Raw genomic sequence first — 15802 nt, forward strand, 5'->3', positions numbered from 1 at the left:
GATGCACTCACTGTGAGTGATGGCCAAGGACTTAACTCCTTATAAATACTGACTTCACTGAGTAAGTATTTTGGGATTTCATGTAAATGTCTCTATTTCAACATACTTTCAGAATCAGTAAGAAAAAAATAAAAATGAAATATCTGGTGAAACACCGATGACCAAAGATTATCTTCCTGCAGGGAAAATGTGCGGACATATTCTAAGTGAAATTTGATGTTGTTTGAGTCCTGGATACAGCCCAAAGTCACATGACATTTTGATAATTATCCATGGTCAGAAAAGGCCCGCCTCAGTATTGCTATAAAGTTCAAGGCACAAACTGTTATACAATTATTTTTGCTTTGTAGTCAACCAGTGGAAAATACCAGTTTTGAATTTGGACCTGCCAAAGCGTACCTCTAAGTTATGCTTTGATTATCTCAGCATAATTTTTCTTAATATGTTTGCTAAACAGGGTAACATTGCCATGGATACTTTCCATGGCCCTACAACTTCCCTTACACACTGGCACCTTCTCTCAAAGCTACCACATATGATACCAATTGAACACATTAGCATGTCATTTGTTCTCTCCGTGGATGGGAAATCCAGAGAAAAAGCTGCATAGAAATATGATGAAGAGAGAGGAAACATAAAATGGAAGAGAACGAGCAGGGTGGAGATGGGCAACTTGACTCAGAACATGTATTGGGCTGACTTAACCCTTTCCTGGCTCATGCAGTCTCCATGTTTAGGCTAATGAAACCCACTCCTGTGTGAACAGATGGAGCTAGCTGACAATAGGGGACAGGGAGAAAGAGGAGCTGTAGCACCCAGAGAAGATGGGGGAAAGCTTTTTCTCTTTGCTGGCTGATGTGGGAGCTAAGAACTAGCAACCCCATGTCACCCCTGGGAGCCATGTGCAGAGGACCTGTGCTCACCTTTCAGCTTCACACACCTGAGCAATGTCAGATGGAAATGTCTCTGCTGCAGTCATTCAGGAAGGCCTGTCTGGGAACTGACCCTTCTAAATGCTGTGCTGGGCTCATCCAGGAGGCTGACAGCACTGCTGATAGTCACTGGGTACTTTCTGCTGGGCAGTGACAGGTGCTGCAGTGAGCACAGCACAGCAGATGAGTGTTCTTGTTATTTTGCTGCCTGTATTCTCTCCTAGATGTCTCCAAATTCTGTCTGCTTCTCTCTACTTCCACTGCTGGCTAAGGCCCAGCTATGAATATGGCAATGTTCTCCCCAATGCCCTTTCTCAGTCCCTCTGTCATTCTCTGTCCCTCACTGCAGCCAGAGTCCTCTTCTCAAACACAAATTTGATTGTGGCTCTTACTCTGCTTAAACACCTTCTGGGGTTTCCTGTTTTGTTCTGAGACAGAATCCAAGGTCTCTCATGTGGTCTATGAAGTCTATGAAGTGGGCTTCTGTACTCCTGCCCCAAACCTCCACCTGTGGGCTCTTCTGACACCACAGTCCCCCTACGGGACATATGGGTCATCATCATGCAAGGCACTGGCATGTGCTATGCCCTATGCCTGGGTGCCCTCCTCTTCTCTGCCCCTTGGCATTGCCCCAGCACCAGCTTCCTCTCATTCCTGCTCTTCTTATAGATCTTGGCTTAGGCCATTACTTCCCTGACCCTCAGGCTAGGCCTGAGGCTCCCTTGTTATTCACTCTAAGAGAACCATATTCTTGACCTCCATGGTACTTACTAAAGTTTGGAATGAGACATTAAGCAAGAGAGGGAAATGCACACATCCCAAGGGATCCTTCTCTGTGGCTTCCCCTGACTTCGCTGCCTGAAGGTCTTGTACCCAACAGTGCAAGGTGCAACGGTCTTGTACCTTCTCTTTGTTTCCCCAGCTGGATCACAGCATTTTTTCATACTGTCTTGTATTTGTCCATGTGTCTGTCTCTCCATCAGTCTCTCCTGCAGGTTGAGAACCATGTCCACTTCTCACCTCAGATGGAGCCTGTGCTGAGTGTATGCTCAGCAGGGATTGGCTAAGCCCAGTCCATAGACTTTGCTAAGGAGCTGAGAGGACAGCATTCCTCAGAAGACAGGCTGTGTCTGTCCATCCAAACGGCCTGTGTGCCTTCCGTTCAGCTAACTGATGAATATTTAATGAGCGTCTACTTTGTGCCAGGCATTCTTTCAGATACTGAGGATACAGCAGTGAACAAGACAAATAAGATTCCTGCCCACAAGGGGTTTAAATATAATGAGGAGGCAGAAAATAGACAACCGACAAAACAAACCATATGGCAGCAGTTGTTAAAGGAACGAAAATAGGATGACAGAGAACTAGGGGTCAGGGAAGACCTATGTCCTTTAAAGTGAGATCTGAGGACAAAAAGAAGTGAGGCAGTGAGGGATCCCTAGGTGGCGCAGCGGTTTGGCGCCTGCCTTTGGCCCAGGGCGCGATCCTGGAGACCCGGGATCGAATCCCACATCGGGCTCCCAGTGCATGGAGCCTGCTTCTCCCTCTGCCTGTGTCTCTGCCTCTCTCTCTCTCTGTGACTATCATAAATAAATAAAAATTAAAAAAAAAAAAAAAAAAAAAAGAAGTGAGGCAGTGAAAAGGGCATTCCAGATGGAGGAGCCAGCAAGTGCAAGGGCCCTGAAGCAGAACTAAACTGGGCATGTTAAAGAAATAGGAAGAAGTCCAGATGGCTGAAGAGTGCAGTAGCGTGGAAGAGATGAGTGGGTGGGGTGGGATTAAGAAAACAGGTAGGCTGGGGTCACATCACACAGATCAGTGTAAATGCATTGTGAAGCCACTAGATGCTTTGAGCTGGGTGGAGGAGGGTGGCACAAATCTGTTCATGGAGGCAGTTTGAGAACACCTTGTGATAAAACCAGGGTCTCATCCTTCGGTGGGGATGACCCTTTATACTCATGCTGCTTTTAAGGGGAGGAGATGACTTTTGCTACAACCTTGCTTGCTTAGCCCCTCTGGTGCATGGTTAGACCTGTAGAGGAGAGGGACTGGCTCCCATGAGGTTAGAAACCACAACTTTGGGCTTGAAAGCACTAACCAACTCCATACTGGCCAGGGATCTTTTCATTATAAGCAACAAGGACTCCATGCAAACTACCTGAAGTCAGAAAGTGAATTTGTTGGCTGCCAAGACCGATTATCAGTGGCTGAGCTCACCTGAAGGGCTCAGTGTCCGCAGGACTGTCTCTGTCCCTTGGCTTCCCTCACTCTGTTTCTCTCTTTGTATTGACTTTCTTTTCTCTTCTGCTAGCAGGGCTTCCTCCCAAATGTCCTTAGTCCTGCAAAGTGGAGTCTCTGTCCTGGGCCCCATGCCTCAAGGGGCCCCATGCTTTGAAGTAACTTCCTTGAAATTACTGGAGCTGGAGTCATTAGACCCATCCGAATGAGCTCTGGTCCCCTTCTGTTCCTTTTTGAGCCTCTGACCCTCTTTCACCTACGCAGGGTCCACCAGATGCTCTGAAGAACTTGAGAACTCAGATCCTTGGAGTTATCCTGGGGCCCTGTGGACAGGCTCCAGCTCTAGGATGATGGTCTGATGAGTAGCTCACACTCCCAGAGCAGCATGGCCTTTCTTTCACAGGATCACACGAGATGGCCATCAGAATGGTGCAGACATGCTGATTTGGGATGGCTGTTACCCTAATGTGATACCGAATGAGTTCAGAGCTCTGGGCAGCCCTGACTCTTGGGCCCAAGCCACAGGGGAAGGCTGGAGTGTCAGCCTCTCCTGCTCATCTCCTGGCTGAGGTGCACCTTTAGTGTGTAGCACCCAAGTGTGGTACATTGGTGGCAGGCATCCTTTACCCTGCCCCCTGTGGCTCACCGTTCCACACCACACCCACATGTCAGGATCTCTGCCACATAGTCATGCCTGTCCCCGTCAAGGGTTTTGAGACCGCTGCTCCACAACCCCAGTGAGCTATCACCATTGATACTCTCTTTTGCAACTGACTCATGTGCTGACTTTGTGCCCTCCTGCGTTGGTCATGACCCATGCCAGACAAGGGACAGGCATACTTTGTGTAGATCAAAACAATAATATAGCTCTGGCTTCTGCCCTCAACCACCTGCATCTTTCTACCCTACCTTTATAAACTCTCTTCCATATATGATTGGATAGGAAACCTTAATAAAGCCAGGGCCAAGTGGTCCAGGTTCAAGAAACACAGACTATCCAAATTAATCTCAAAGTAGCTCAACTTTGTTTTTTAATTTTTACTTTTCGAAAATTCATGGGGAGGAGGGGGGAGGCAGGAACCCCGTGGATCTAAGTGCCTACTTCATGATGATTCTGTACATTTATACCTGACAGTTCACAGCTGCTCCAACACAGATTTCTTCAAAATCCTTACCCTTGCCGAAGTGCCTCACCCCCACAGCCCATACAGTATTTCTTCTTTACTTCTTCTCCGTTTCTTTGTACTGTATTACCTGGCTCTGTGCTGTCCAGCATGGTGGCCACATGCCACATGTGGCTGTTACACATTTAGAGAATGGCGATGTGCACTGAGTATAAAATACACACCAGATTTCGAAAATTTGGTATGAAAATTATAAAGGAAATTTAGGGGTATCTGGGTGGCTCAGTTGGTTAAGCATCTGGTTCTTGATCTCAGCTCAGGTCTTGATCTCAAGGTTGTGAGCTCAATTCCTGTGTTGGGTTCCACATTGGGCATGGAGCCTACTAAAAAGAAAGAAAGAAAGAAAGAAAGAAAGAAAGAAAGAAAGAAAGAAAGAAAGAAAGAAAGAAAGAAAGGAAATTTAAAGTATCTGACTAATTTTTTATATTCATTACATGTTGAAATAATAATGTTTTAAATATACTGGGTTAAGTAAAATATGTACTTAAATTTAATCTTGTTTCTTTTGCTTTTTTACTATGGCTACTAGAAAACTAAAAAGAGCATGTGTAGCTCATGTTATATTTCTGTCATATAGTGCTGAGTCAGATCAACAAAGACTTTGTAATTTTCTCCTTTTCCCCCTGCTTCTTCCTGATTCCTTCCTGGTTTTTTCTTCCTCACCCTGATACCCTGATTTGAAAACACAGAATTTCCAATAAGTGGCCTGACAGGAACGAAGGTGTCCTCAGGTTGGGGGGTGGGGGTGGAGGGTGGGTATCAAAGGGCAAGGGCTCTAAGTCAATCATTTTTTGTCTCCTCCCACATATGTTACATTGTGTTTGTGTTAAAATAGACATTTAGGAAACCACTGACTTCACTGTCTCTTGAACTCGCCATCATAAGATTTACCACGCAGAAAATAGCATCGAATGGAGGAAAGACACTAATGATTTCCTTTCCTGAAACACGAGTCCACATTTTACTCTAGAGTTTAAATTATTCCATTCATGAGGGAACTCCTCACTACTGTCTGTTCTTTCCAGGCTCTGCCACAATTCCATACTTCTGAGGCACACTCATATAAGACAGTTAGCTCTTTTCATTTAAAATTGGCAGGCAATACTTTCCTATTTTGTTTTTCTTCCCTTGGATAAATGTCTAGCTCCCAGTCCATCATCACCAATAACTTAAGAGCCATTTTATTCTTCACTCCAGGAGTCTTTCCCGAACCATGACTCACACCTCACATAAAATAGGTCTGCGTGTTTGGGAAAACAGCCAGAAGTACTGCTTGATCGAACCTTATGATAAGAGATAGAAAGTAATCGTGAACACAATGAGAGGATTTGTTCTAAGCTTTGAATATCTTGCATTTGATAATCTTTTAAGTCTTTTTTTTTAATTGAAAAGCAGTGCACAATGACAGCTCTCAGGAAACGTATTCCAACGTCTAAGTGTTCACATCTGCAGGAACATTCAGTGTGGGCTGAATACATGCATTTGAAACAAATCGTGGCGGAAGAACAAGAGAGATCTTTTACTGGATGATTATTCTCCCTAGGTTAATAAGGGAACCATTTACTCTGTGTGGTTGCAGCCAAAGATTTAAAAGCTATTAATTGTTATCGGCCTGTGGTTTTGTACACCAGAAATGAACCTGGAAAATGATTTTCTGGAGTCTCCAAGGTCCTGGGAGGACATGGGGAGGAGGGGGGAGGCAGGAACCCCGCGGTAGGCCTGTCTTTGCCCGTGAAGAGCACACACATATAATTCTAGAATTTATTAGTTAGTATTCTCTCTGGTTTTGTCTATTTAATATTTCAGACAATTGCTTGCTCATGTTCACTGAGGAAGAGGAAGTAACCTATTGCATAATTAAACGGAACCTGGAGAATTAACGCTGATATTTGGTAAGCCGTTTCCTCTTCTTACTACAAGTGTCTAATTCATGCTTTTCCCAGTAAGTAGCAAAATTGCAGTTTTCATCAGAAAATGTGAAGCCGAAATAGAAACCTCAGAGGGCCTGGTTGACTCTGAAGTGGCATTTTTCTCAAAGAGTTTTTGGGAAGCCAGGGGCCGATCCGAATCTAGAACAATCTAGATGGTTGCGCAGTTAAATGCACAGGCACGGGTGAACAAAAGTGTCTCGGTGTTTGATGCAGAAAGCTCAGTTGCTTCCCACCCTGGGCTGCAGTTTCCGTGTGGGAGGGCGGCCCCGCAGTGGTGCCGAAGCAGCCCAGGGCGCTGGAAACGTTGGTGGAGATTCAGACACTCAGGCAAAAGCCAGAGAGGGATGCGCAGCTTCTAGGGCCTCCGGATGGGGCAGGCTGCACTCCTCACAAAGTCCCAGGGTGGGAGCCCCTTTCAAGGGCTCCCTTCCCCACCCCTTCCCTCTCTGCAGTGCTTGTCCTCAGCCAAATGGGACCCAGGGCCAGTGTGTTCTAAAGATCTCACAGCGGTGGACACCTCCCAGCAGCTTCCACATGGCCTTCCAAGCCTAACACTCCAGCAAATCCTTTCAACGTGTGATGTAAATTTGCCCGGCTCTCCTTACGCGTTCTCCCTCCTGAGCTGTAAGTACCAAGGAAGGACGCTTTCTCTGGAGACCTAGGCTGTGGTGCTAAGAAGACAAGGAGACAGACATTTCTGGCTCTTGAGTAAATCCTGCCGTACACCTGCAACCTTGTCAGAACAAATTCTGATCTCAGAGGAAAAATGAACTCCGAATGTGACCCACACTGATGATTCTCAGAACCCTGTCTGAAAATTAGGCTGGCAGAGCCACAGAGAAAGTAGGTACCAGGACGCCTGGGTGGCTCAGTGGTTGAGTGTCTGCCTTCAGGTCAGGGCGTGACCCTGGGGTCCTGGGATCGAGTCCCACATGGGACTCCCCACATGGAGCCTGCTTCTCCCTCTGCCTCTCTCTCTCTGTACATCTCTCATGAATAAATAAATAAAATTTTTAAAAGAAGAAAAAGAAAAAGCAGGTACCAAATCATGAACTGGAAAAGGTATATACACCTCTATGTTCATCACAGCATTATTTATAATAGCCAAGATACGGAAGCAGCCCAAGTGCCACTGATAGATGAGTGGATAAAGGAAAGCGGAGGTGTATACACACAGACACACACACACACACACACACGCACACACACACAATGCAATATTATTCAGAAAAAAAGAAAGAAATCCTGCCATTTGCCAGAATATGGATGGATCGTGAAGGCATTATGCAAAGTGTTAGAGGTCAAACAGAGGAATACAAATACTATCTGATTTCATTTATATGTGGAATCTAAAAAAGAACAGATTGGTGGCTGCCAGCCTGCAGGGGGTTCGGGGGTGAGGATAGGGGTAGGGGACAAAATGGATGAAGGGGGTAGAAAGGCACAAACCTCCCCTTATAAAATCCTGAGCATGCAATGTGCAACACTGTGACTATAGTTAATAATACTGGATTGCAAGTTTGAAAGTTGCTAAGAGAGTAGATCTTAAAAGTTCTTATCAGGAGAAAAAAATAATTGTTAGCAATGTATGGTGATGGATGTTGACTAGGCTTACTAGGGTAATCATTTTGTGAGATGTATCAAATCACTGTGTTGTACAAATAAAACCAATGCAAGGTTATATGTCAGGTATACCTCGATTAAAAAAAAAAAAAAAGGTGAGTGGGTACCTAACAAGGGCAGGAGGTGAAAGTGAAGAAAGCCTCCCAACACTAAAGGAGCAGCAACTGGGGCCCCAGGTCCCTGGGGAGGAAGACACAGGTCAGTCCTGCTTAAAGGCGCATGGAGGCATGCGGTGTGATGGTGGGTGGAGCCCTCCTCCCTGAATCCTGTTTCTAGACATTAAATATCTGGTTCACTGCCGGAGCAAATCACTAAATGATTTTTGTAACATGAAGGGAAAACAGAGGAGGAGTCCAAGCCTCAATGCTAATGCAAGTCTCTGCATTAAAAAAACATTTATTATGGGTTTGAACTGAGGCCAGGCTCAGGCTGCCAGAGGGAGCTGGAAGGGGAGATTCGAGAATGCTTCCTTTGAAGTTGGTGGTCAGGTTTCTGCTGGCTGTGGTGGTGAACCTATCGTATCCCACCAAAGAGTAAGGTTATTATTTAGAAGGGAGGGGGCCCACATTTGAAGTTCTATATTAACATTACTACAAATGATAGAAGACTTTTTATTTCCAGACTGCTTTTATGTTGCAGAGACCAAAGCAACTTGCCTAATGTGGGTTTTGCCCACTCCCCTTAGAGGAGTCATTTTAAAAGAGCTTGCTTTAATTTAATGAAACAAATTGCTGCGCTGAATAGTCTTCAGTGGGGGGTGGAGATGGTCTGCAGTACTGAGGGGCTCTCGGGCCCTGCCTGGATTTTCCAGGCTATGGGGCTCTCCTGGGCCTGCCCTCTGCCTGGGGGTGCTGCTGTGTCAGGTAGCTCTGTGTGCCGAGCCAAGGGCCAGGATGAACAAGAACAGGTGGACCCCACTCTGCCCTCACGGCAGCTCTCAGCCTAAGGGGTTGAGGTGGAGCAGGGAACAAGGACATCCGATGTGAATCCAAAGTAGAAAATGTGAAAGTCAGAACATGATGGGGAGATCACCACCAGGCCGAGGGAATCAGGTGGAGAAGGTGTATTTACGATGCCCCTCCAAGGATGGGCAGGACTTGGACAAGAAATAAGTGGAAGATGGATGAAAAGGCAGCACGTGGGAAACTTGAAAGCATGTTTGGGGAAAGAGGAGTGTTTAGAGAAAAGGCTGAGAAGCGTTATCAGGACCAAGTTGCAGAGGGTCTGGCCTGGGAGGGCAGGGCTGGGGGATTGGTGGCTCGGGTGAGAGGAGCCACACCTGGCAGTACCACGTGGACGTGTCTGTGACAGTGGCTCTCAGGATGGCTGTACAGGGGAATGGCCCCATGAGCTTAAAAACTGGGGCCACAGAACGAGAGTTCTGGCTTAACTGGTCTGAGCTGTGGTGGGGAGCATTAGGGTCTGGGAAAAGTGCTCCGTGATCAGTGATTCTAAGATGCTGCCGAGGTTAAGAACCACTACTCTGTAGTGGAGTCTGATTCAGTATGGGTGGGGCTCATCTTAGAAGCTGGAGGTGATGCCAGTAATCCCAGCCCACGGACCTCTCTTGGAGTAGCAAGAGGATCTATAAGACTAGCCATGCAGATGCAGCCATCTATAAACCTCCCTGCAGTTTAACCTGGAGAGGAGAACCAGGAAACATTTGACCTCTTCTGTCTGGTACCTCTGGGATGCTGGCCCTTGCTGAGAGAGGGCAGCCTCATTCACCTGCGATCGCTGCCCTTCAGGGACAAGTGGGGGCTTTAAAATGAAGCATCGAGGGGTATCTGAGTGGCTCACTCGGTTAGGTGTCTGACCCTTGATTCCAGCTCAGGTCATGTTCTCAGGGTGGTGAGATGGAGCCCCAAGTCCAGCTCTACACTGAGCGTGGAGCCCACTTGGGATTCTCTCCTTCTCCCTTGCCCGTCCCTGCTCCTGCTCTCCTCTCTCTCAATAAAAATAAATAAATAAAATGAAGCATACATACCTCAAGGGCTAGAAGAAGATTGCCCGTGGGTTGTGGGGGCATGCACAGCTTTTACTAGATTTTGTTTGTTCAGCTTCCACAAGCATGCTCTCCCATAACAGATCTGCCTGAGATCACCCTCCTCCGTGCTGACCTCCCTACTCTTCCTACCTTCCCCTCCCAGTCTCTTCTCTCACACTCAGCAAGGGCGAGATTTCCCTCTTGTGGGGCTTGACATGGATGGGGCATTGTGGATTTTCCAGGCTATGGGGTGGATGCAAAAGTTCCCAGGATGTGGCAGGATGCAAAAGTTCCCAGGTTACCTACCAAAGGGCAACTAGAAATGTAGCCTCTCAAGATCAAAGCAAGGGATCCCTGGGTGGCTCAACGGTTTGGTGCCTGCCTTTGGCCTGGGGCATGATCCTGGAGTCCTAGGATCGGGTCCCATGTCGGGCTCCCTGCATGGAGCCTGCTTCTCTCTCTGCCTGTGTCTCTGCCTCTCTCTTTCTGTGTCTCTCATGAATAAATAAATAAAATCTTAAAAAAAAAAAGATCAAAGCAAGAAGTGGTGAAGGTGTTGTGCATGGCTTCATGGGCACAGAGCCTTCTCTGTCTCTGCTAGAATCAGAACTCGTAAGGGAGATGGTTCTCAGGAGGGCCCGTAGCAATAGGTTTATTTGAATAAAAAAAAAAAAAAAGGAATCCGGGGCACCTGGGAGGCTCAGTCTGTTTATCATCTGACTTAAGCTCAGGTCATGGTCTCAGGGTCCTGGGATTGAGCCCTGAGTCAGGCTCCCTGCTCAGCCTCCCTCTCCCTCTGCCACTCCTCCCCACTCATGCTCCCCACCCCCTCTCAAATAAATAAAATCTTTATTAAAAAAATGAAATGAAAAAATAAAAAATAAAAAATGAAATGACACTTTTCTGACCAAACATATTAACCAAAAGCTTTGGATAATATTGACAATGAGGACTGACTTTGCAATTAGATATTTTTAAAATTATATAATAATAATAATAATGATAGCAAACACTAATTTAGCAGTATGGACCGGTCCTCATTCTAAACATTTTACATGGATTAGCTTATTTGAATTCTCCCAACAGCCCTATAATTTTTTTTAAGATTTTATTTATTTATTCATGAGAGACACAGAGAGAGAACAGAGACACAGGCAGAGGGAGAAGCAGGCTCCATGCAGGGAGCATTATGTGAGACTCAATCCCAAGACCCCAGGATCACGCCACCGAGCCCAACGGAGCCGAAGGCAGACGCTCAACCGCTGAGGCCCCAGGTGCCCCCTAACAGCCCTATAATCAAGTACTACTATTATTCCCAATTTATAGAGTCCTGACATAGAAGAGGTTAAGTAACTAGCCCAAGGTCACATGGCTGGCAAGGGGTAGAGTTGAAAGATAGTAGACATTTTCTATAAATTGCAGGAACTAAATCTAAGGTTCCAATATTTTGACAAAACTATGATATGATGTCCATATTCAAAATACATTACTCTAGCATCTTTAGCAGTTATTTAAATATATGATTAAAATCTTTAAGTATCACCTTTAAAATTTGGCTCAGTGGCCATGCAGTGTCGGCCCAACCCCACTTCTCTGAGGTTCAGTCTCTTGTCTGCAAAAACAGAACAGCCATCTCTGCTCAGTGGGGTTGTTGCAAGAGCAAATGAGAGAGCCCAAGAAGTGGCCTGGCCTGCAGCCAGTTCGTGATGAATGGCAGATATTATTAACATGGTTGGCATCTGGAAAACCATCTTAGCATGTGGTAGGAGCTCCCTGAATGTAAGCGCCTTTCTGCCTTATTAATGATTCCCAGATTTTATTCCCATGGAATAAACCACCCCCGCTGTGGGGGGCGGTGGCCTGACACAGTGAGGTTCCTTGCTTCCTATTGTCTTCCCTGCCCGAACTTTCTCAATGAAGACATCCCGCTGCACCTCCTTCAGTGTGCCTCCTCTGTATAATAAAGCCTCACAATGATGTCTCATTTCTTAGATCTTATAACAGGCTCTCACTAGTCCTCCAGGAAGAGGTCAGTGAATCGGAAGGAATGCTAGGAATAGGGTAGTGAATGAGGCAGGCACTTCCTTGCCTTCACCACACTTGCAGTCTAGGTATCACCAGGTAATTGCAACACCGACAGATGTCATAAAAGTAGAAGACATAGGGGCCAGTACAAGCCCAGAGAAGGGAAATCAAGGAAGGAAAGGAAGGCTTCCTGGAGGAAACGTCGTCTAAACTAAGATCATATGGACAAGTAGAAGCCAAAGAGCAGGAACAGTGTGTCCGTCATCCTGGAGGCAAGAAAGAATGTGCTGAGCTTTGAGAACAGGAAAGATTTAGTAAACTTGACCACAGAGATGAAGATTTCCTAGTCCTGAGCTTGATTTCTTGCCTTTGGTCGGCACTCCCAGATCATGGAATGCTTCTGGAAAACACAAAGAATTTTCTACATCTTTTGTATGTACCCCCATGTTTGCTCATTTCTTGCTTCCTGGAGCTCATCTCATGCCTCCCTGGGTCTGGGCAGCATTGCATGGACCCCAGTCTAGCCAGGGCCCAGAAAGGGGCTAACAGAACCCCATCTGCTGGCCCCTGAGACATGAATCCCCGGGAAGCCACACTCTGAAATATCTTTGCATACGTTGTTCCAAAATTGAAATTATGTAGGAGCCTTTCACCTGCAAGGGGCAAACCTACCCATTGGCCCTGGGGCTAGGGCTTTGGGCCTCTGGGATGGATGAAATATGTGGCTTGTCTCAGCCTGCCTTTATATACCAAGAGCAGAGAAGGGCACAGAGTCAGCAGCCAGGTTGAGAGAGTAGGATTGTCCATTTACACTCTCGCTCTGTGACTGAAGGTCAGATCCCGCCACCAGCAGACAGACTCAGCCTCTGTTGCTTCCCCAGTGTGACCCTGGCCACCCCCTTACCCTCACACTTTCTGGGGCTTTCTGTTCCAGTCTGTAAAATTTACTCCTGCAAATGAAGCAAGAAGCAAGCTCTGGTCCCCGCAAAGCAAAAACCAACTGAGATCAGATGACTTTTGAGGCATGAAAGCAAAGATGTTCTGTGACTTTTTGGAGCGTTCTCAGTTGCGAGATTTTCTTGGAAATCCACAAGTAAGTGCTACTTGTGTTCTAGAAACAATGAAACTCATTCTTACAGTTGGCTCCGGAGTGGTCCGTGATACCACCACACAGGCACACATACTCCCTATCTGTCTGCTGGAGAAGGCCATGTTTATGTCAAACTAATTTATATGTCTCCAGTCTGAAAAATTCAGTTTATTTTCCCTGTGATTGTGATGAGCAGATTGGCTAGCAAATAAAAGTCAGTAGAAGGAGACTTTCCCAAAAGTCAGAAGAGGACTGGAGCAGAATGTGAGAGCCCTTGGTGCTGCTGGCCTGGCCTCCAGGCCTTGGGCCACTGGCAGCCTGACTGCTACACTGGCAAAGGTCTGAGGTTGAGGGTGAAATTCCCCCCAGACGGAGCTTGGCCGCTTGAACCATGCTGGAGCCTGCCACCTTCTAAGAGCACTTCGTTTTGCTCCTGAAAGTAGCCCTGACTATCCTTAACGAGACCTCTAACTAATGTGTGTTCACCAGGATGTCTCTCTGGACAAATCTCTTCTGGCCTGGGTTACTGCTTTGGTTTTGTTTCTTCGGTGGGCGTGTGCCTCATCCCAGGTGGTAAGCCCCCTGCAACCGAGAGCGCACCATCTCGTGACTGTCCTCCCAGCAGCTCGGGAGGAAGCATTTCATCAGTGCTACAGAGGGGGTCCCTCACTACCGACTGCACGTGTACCATGTCTTTCTTGCTGCGATGTTGACCTCGGATCCAGGCCCGGTCTCCCTCCATGGTTCAGGACTGCTCTTCTATGTATGCAGGTTTGCACAGGCAGCTTTTTCAGGAGACCCTTTGCACTGTGGTGCTTGTGTTTGGCTGCAGGCAACCCCGTGGCCTGTGCCCAGCTACACACTCAAGGTCATGCTTCAGGCAAGGGAGGCCTCTGAAACGCAAACAGGCCATCCTGCTGGGACCGGTAGCCGCCTGCCGTCAGCTGGGGAGGAAGGACTTTCATTCGTTCTTGTCACTGAGCTGGCACGGCGCCGATCCCCACATCTGGAAACAGTTATGAAGAAAGAAGAGGCATGAAAGCCCGGGCCTCATGACCCTGCAGTCTTCCTTTCTGCTGCTTTATTTATTAATTTACTGGTTTGGAGTGATCAACCCAGGTCCCCAGTGTAAGTTATAGGAACCGAAGTTAAAAAGAGGCCACGACAGTCACAGTATGCTCTGAAAACAGGCCAGGGTCTTATTTATGGGGTCTTGGATGAACTTGACGTCTAAATAAACATGTTCTGAAGTTGTGTAGCACATTGGACTTTAATCAGCAAGCCAAGCCTTTTTAAGCTCTGCCTCAAGCTTCGTGCTCCTCCCCAACTTGGCAGGACCCTGCCACGTCTGTCTCCAGGGCTCGCTGGATTTGTGCTCATCAGATTTGGACACACAGATAGAGTTTCCTCTTTGCACATCACACAGACACACACACAGGGACACACTTGTTGCCTCCTCCACGTGCCTCCTTTAAACCATAAGAATGCAACTGAACTGTGTTTGCTTCACACCAACATACGTTGCCATCAGTGGTTGATGGTGCCCTGAAGATAGGGGCCCAGTCCAGGGGGCTGGTTGGTTGTGAAGTTTGGAAAGTGCCCATACAGAAAATGGTGTTTTTTTGTTTTTTGTTTGTTTGTTTTTTAAAGGATCAATTATCAAGCCTTAAGAGTATTTAATAGATTTCTATACAATGGAGGCAGGTTGGGGGCAGTGGGGAGGAGATGGTTTTAAATAGAGCAATCAAGATGGCATTTTCCTTGGCCATTAAGAATGGATGCATGGAAAAGCAACTCTTCCAGGCTCTTGTGTGTCTTGGGAACTGTAAAGCACTAACGAGAACCAGAAACCCAGACTAGCAATGTCTAGTATGTCTCTGGTACTAACCCTGTCTCTGGTTTTTGGTTTGATGAGTTGCAGTCTACCTTGCTGACTTGGCTTCCCTCCCAACCAAATGATGAATCACCTCTTCTGGGAAGGATACCAACCTCCCCCCGCCCCCACCACCCCATCCTCTCACCCTTAACTAGCCATTCCCCCTCCCCACCCCGTGTGGTTGGGTACTTTCCTTTGGAGCTCCTTTCCATGGAGCCATGGATGAAGCACTGATTTCATTGTATATGCGCCTGGCTCCCCCACCAGTCTGAGTGCCTCATGGATGGAGAATGACGGAGTCATTTCTAGAATTGCTGCACACAGCCTGTCACTGAACCTGTAGCATGAGTTCTCTGAGAGTTTGCAGACTCAGTCTCAAACCATTTTCTGAAGCAAGACGGTTGTCCATACATTAACAGTAGCATTTTTTCAGAAGATACAGAACAATAGGACTTACTCAAACTGTAGTTCAGCTGTGACTTCAGAAATGTGCTAATTAATCCAGACAAATCTTTTCTACAGACTCCAGGGTCATTTGAATTCTTTTCTTGCCCTGGGATTTTGTTGTATTAAATGTTTATTCAACTGACTGTGCCATTAGCTTGAAGAATTCTCAGGCACAGGTAATTGATGTTTGAGCACTAATTTAGAAAGGTATGAAAGGAAAGTTTGGGCTTTATTTTAAGTGAGCCTTGCCAAAGTGTTGTCACACGTGGTGTTGTGTCAAGAACCCCCCAAAAATTACCTTTCACATCTTATTTTACACACTTCTACAGTGCTTTAAGAGAAACAATGACTGCTCAGTCTATGCAGTCCATCCCCAGTGTGAAATATATTAGGAAAGAAAATGACCCGTCTTGCCAACCAAAGAGTCAGGCAGAGGTCATTGCCAAAGTACAGAAGGCTACAAAACGGG

The sequence above is a fragment of the Canis lupus genome, chromosome 10 (assembly GCF_048164855.1).
Source record: "Canis lupus baileyi chromosome 10, mCanLup2.hap1, whole genome shotgun sequence".
NCBI lineage: Eukaryota > Metazoa > Chordata > Mammalia > Carnivora > Canidae > Canis > Canis lupus.